Source organism: Castor canadensis, chromosome 7, assembly GCF_047511655.1.
Source record: "Castor canadensis chromosome 7, mCasCan1.hap1v2, whole genome shotgun sequence".
NCBI lineage: Eukaryota > Metazoa > Chordata > Mammalia > Rodentia > Castoridae > Castor > Castor canadensis.
The window spans coordinates 146,060,259-146,065,533 of record NC_133392.1 but is presented as its reverse complement, the minus strand read 5'-3'; positions in this window follow the sequence as shown (position 1 = coordinate 146,065,533).

The following is a 5,275-nucleotide window of genomic DNA, read 5'->3' as shown; positions in this document are numbered from 1 at the left end:
TAGGGTCTCATGAACTATTTGCTGGGGCTGACTGAACCACCACCCTCCTGATATATATATATATATATAAAAAAATCAAATAAACCAGCATGGGGTTCTGGTGAGGATTTTTTTTTTTTTTTTTTTTTTTTGTGGCACTGGGGTTTGAACTCAGGGCCTCACCCTTGCTAGGCATGCACTTTTACTGCTTAAGCCACTCCAGCTGTCTTTTGTGTGGTGTGTGTGTGTGTGTGTGTGTGTGTGTGTGAGATGGCTTTTTTTCAAGATCGGATCTTAAGAACTATTTGCCTCAGGCTGACTTCGAGCCATGGGTGCCCAGTTATTTTTTTTTTTTTTTGGCAATACTGCATGTGTGCACCTTTTGCATATGCCAGGAACTAGCAAGGCCCTGTGCTACAAAAGGGCCTTACCACCCCCGGCATCATCACCATTGAGCTGCATGTGTCTGTGACTAAGTGGAAAAAATTAAGGGCATGACTGTGATGGGGGAGGGGGAGAGAGGCCTACCATATAGGCTTCCTCGATGGTCATAGGAAACAAGTTTTTGTTTGCTTATTTGTTTATTTTTGCAATGCTGGGAATGGATCCCAGACCCTCACATATGCTAGGTGAGTGCTCTACCACTGAGCTACACCCTTAGCCCACAAGTTCAGAAGATTTTTTTGTTTTTTGTTTTTGTTTTTTTTTGAAACAGAGTTTTGCCATGTAGCCCAGGTTGGTCTTGAACTCTCAGTCTTTCTTTTTTTTTTTTTTTTTTTTGCATTTGTCCCTGCTAAGTCCGTAGGAGTTTTACCCATTCCATATAGTTTTTGCATTAATTTTCTTAGTTTGGCTGCCATATAGGCAATATAAATTTGGATCCCACACCCACAAAGAGTACAGGCTTGAGTTTGAACTTTATGAGTGATTATTTTCCTATTTATGGCCCCCTAACACCTAGGTATTTTGTTTTTGCGTGCTTTGTTTTTGGTGGTACTTGGGTTTGAACTCAGGGCCTCATGCCTGCTGCAAAGGCACTCTACCGCTTAAGCCATTCTGCCAGTCCCTGTCAGTCTTTCTGCCTCAGCCTCCCAAGTGCTGCAATTGCAGGTGTGAGCCACAGAAGCTTAATTTTAATTTGACCTTCTTGTGGCCTACTGAGTGCAATAGGCAGCCTTCAGGTAACAGCAAAGGGCTGCACACTTTCTTCTGGGCCAGCCCATCCTCTGACTCTCACAGGGCAGAGATGAGGGAGCTGGACAGACTAAGGATCAGTTCCAGCCTGGCTTGCTGGGGACCCTGGGGCTGCCCAGCTTCCTCACCTGCCTCAGTCACACTCACTTAGCTGACCCAGCTCCACTTGACACAAATTTCACATTCTGAGAGACTCCAGCCGCAGTGCCAGACGACTTCTCTTAAAATTTTAAAGAGAAGACATTGAGCACAAGTCATTTGAAAATGGAGTTCCATTCATTCGTTCCACCAGTCACTCATTCATTCAAACATAGGCCAAGCCCTGTCACATGCTGGAGGCAAGCAGTGAGCATGGCAAATAAGATCACTACCTTCAAGATGCCAAAACTTGACTGAAGGCATTGCTCAAGTGATAGAGCACCTGTCTTGCAAGTGTGAAGCCCTGACTTCAAACTCCAGTACCACCAAAGAAAAAAAAAAGTTGAAACTTTAGAGGAGAGACAGGCAAGGACTAATGCACAAATAGAGTCATTGGAAATATAATTTAAAAAAATTAAGCCAGGAGCTGGGCATGGCAGTACATGCCTATAATCCCAGCACTTGGGAGGCAGAGGCAGGAAGACTGCAAGTTTGAGGTCAGCCTGGGCTACTATAGTGAGACCCTGTCTCATAAAAACTAAAAAAAAAATTAAAAATAAAGCCAGAGAAGGGGTTGAGGAATGGCTGGTCAGAAGTGAGGGTGGCTGTTCCTCCAGACCAAGGTCTGCAGACTGAGGTCCTAGAGTTGCCACCTATTAGTAAATAAAACATCCTTGGAACATGGCCAGGCTCCTGTCTCTGGCTGCTTTCACGCTTCAGTGGCAGAGCTGAGCAATGGCAGAGCTGGGCAGACTCATATAGCTGAAAATATTTGCTGTCTAGACCTTTTTAAAAAGTTTGTCATTGCAAGGAAATACCACATCACACCCACTGGAATGGCTATATTTAAAAAAGACAGGCAATAATAAGGATGTGGATAAATCGGAATCCTCTACACTGTGAACTGGAAGGGAAACTGGAGCAGTCACTTTGGAAAACAGTCTGCATTTCCTCAGAAAGCCAAACAGAATCGTCATATGATCCAGTCAGTCCCTTCCTACCTACATAACCCAAGAGAAATGAAAACTATGTCTACACAAAAACTGTGCAAGAATGTTCAAGCCAGTGGCTCATGCCTGTAATCCTAGCTACTCAGGAGGCAGAGATCAGGAGGATCATGGTTTTGAAGCCAGCCCCAGGCAAATATTTCTCAAGCCCCTATCTCAAAAATACCCAATATAAAACGGGATTGACAGAGTGACTCAAGTGGTACAGCACCTGCCTAGGAAGTGTGAGGCCCTGAGTTCAAACCTCAGTGCTGTCAAAAAAAAAAAGAATGTTCATAGCTAGCCAGGAGCCATTGGCTCACTTCTGTAATCCTACCTACTGAGGAGGCAGAGATCAGGAAGATTAAGATTCAAAGCCAGCCCAGGCAGATAGTTCGAAAGACCCTATCTCAAAAATACCCAACACAAAATAGGGCTGTCAGAGTGGCTCAAGTGGTAGAATGCCTGTTTAGCAAGGGTGAGGCCCTGAGTTTAAACCCTAGTACTGCCAAAAAAAAAAAAGTTAAAAAAAAGTTCATAGCATATTTGTAATAGCCATAAGGTAGAAACAACCTCACTGTTCATCAACTGATGAATGGATGGATAAATAAATGAGGTATAGCTATTCAATGGATTATACTCTTCATAGTGACTCACACCTAGCTACTTAGGGGACAGAGACCCAGAGGATTGCCTCACATTGCACTTGGGGCCAGCCAGGCAAAAAGTTAGGAAGACCCCCATCTCAGTCAATAAGCTCTGCATGGTGGTGCATGCCTGTGATCCCAGTTACCTGGACAGTAATGGACAAGGTAATGGACAGCTCCAGTCCATTTTGCTCTGGTTATTTTTGGAGATGGCATCTCTTCAGCCATTTGCCTAGGCTGGCCACAAATCAGGATCCCTCCAGATCTCGGCCTCCCAAGTAGCTAGGATTACAGGTGTGAGCCACTTGTGCCCAGCTAAATGTGTGAGTTTTTTGTTGTTGATTTGTTTTGTTTTCTTTTTTGTGGTGCTGGGGTTTGAACTCAGGCCTGTATCTTGAGCCACTACCAGTCCTTTGTGGTGAAGGGATTTTGAGATAGTGTCTCAAAAACTATTTGCCTGGGTTGGCTTTGAACCGAGATCCTCCTGATCTCTGCCTCCCGAGTAGCTAGGATTACAGGAGTGAGCCACCAGCTCCCAGCTCTAGATGTGTGGTTCTGATAGTGATTATAGCAATAACTACACAACTCTGTAAATGCGCTAAAAGGCACTTTTTTCCCCAGTGCTGAGAATTGAACCCAGGGCCTTGCACACCTAAGCAAATACCCTATCACCAAGTCATACCCCAGCCCTATAAATTGTGCACTTTAAAAAGGGCAAACTCAATGGCAGGTGAATTATATCTCAATGAAGCTACTCTAAAAACCAAATTGTTGACCTTTGTTCTAGTCAGGAAAGGCCTCTAGGAGGTGACATTTGAACTTCTCCTTTTGTAATTGGCGCAAAATAGTCAAGTAGTAATAACCATGACATTTTTTGTGCAAAGTACTTAGAATCACTACTTCATTTAATCCTCACAAAAACCCTATGGTTTTTATATTAACAACCCCACTTAATAGCCAAAGAAACTGAAGCACATAGAGGTTAGGAAATTTGCCCAGGTCACACAGCTAAAAATTGGCAAAACTGGGAGGCAATTCCAGGTGCATCAGACATCCAAGCCTGTGCCCTTAATCACTGGACCATACTATACATTCTTCCCTGTCCAGTCTCCAAGTCCTTGGTCTTTCCCAGGTCAGGAAGGTGTCTCAGAGCAAGATGGAAGACCCAGGGATAAGCTGGAAGTTAAAGGAAGGTGAGGGAGGGCACAGCGGGTGGGGAGAAGAGCAGTGCGCATGCTATGAGGTGGCCTAGGCTCAGCAAGTAAGAGAGATTTATTTAAAAAGCCGACTCTTGGGTGGCTCAGGTAGCTCTGGTGGCTCATGCCTATAATCCTAGCTACTTAGGAGGCTGAAATTAGGGTGGATTGAGTTTCCAGAGTTCAAGGCCACCCCAGGGAAATAGTTTGTGAGACCCTATCTCCAAAAATAACCAGAGCAAAATAGACTGGTGGTGTGGCTCAAGTGGTTAGAGTACCTGCTTTGCAAACACAAAGCCCTGAGGTCAAACTCCAGTCCCATCAAAAAAAAAAAAAAAAGAAAAAGCAGACTCTTAGCTTTTGAATGATGGCAGGCACAGTGGTACACACCTGTAGCCCCAGATACTCCCCCAAGTGGGAGGCTGAGCCCAAGAGCTCGAGACCAGCCTGGGCAACATAGTGAGGCTTTGTCTATAAATGCGTACATACATACATACATAGCAGACTCCTGGACCTTGTTGCCGGAGGTTCTGATTCTGGGCGTCTCAGGTAAGGACCTCCTGAGACTTCCAAAGTCAACAAACTCCCAGGGTGATTCTGATACAGACAGTCCAGAGACTACACTGTGACACACCCAGCATGAACTCTTCTAGGTAACACCCCCTCCCCTGCAACAGCTTCCCCTTCCTCTCTGACATCCCATAGTCTGACTCTCACTCTTCTCTCTGTGTCCAGAGATCCCACCAAACATTGGAGCACCCGGGGCTTCCCAAGCTCTGCTCCTGCTCTTCTTGCCCTGGCTGTGGCTTGCCATGCCTTCCTTGGCTCTGCCCCTTCTCCCCCAAGAGTCCTCATCGCAGCTCCATCTCCCAGGGCTCATCCTAAGGGGGTCTGCCGAAGGGCTGTCTCTATGAGCCCTTCCTACACACAGGCATGTTCCTTCAGTGCATCTATAAAGTAAGGATGGAGAGTGAATGAGAAAATGGAAGTAAGGAGCATCATAGGTACTGAATGAATAGTTCTTTTTCTAATCGCTGCTTGACCTTGACAGGTTGACTCTTCTATATTTAGAATAAGTGTTCAAACCTCAACCTCCAGGTACAGAGGGACGCATCACCCATACACTTTGCTGGTC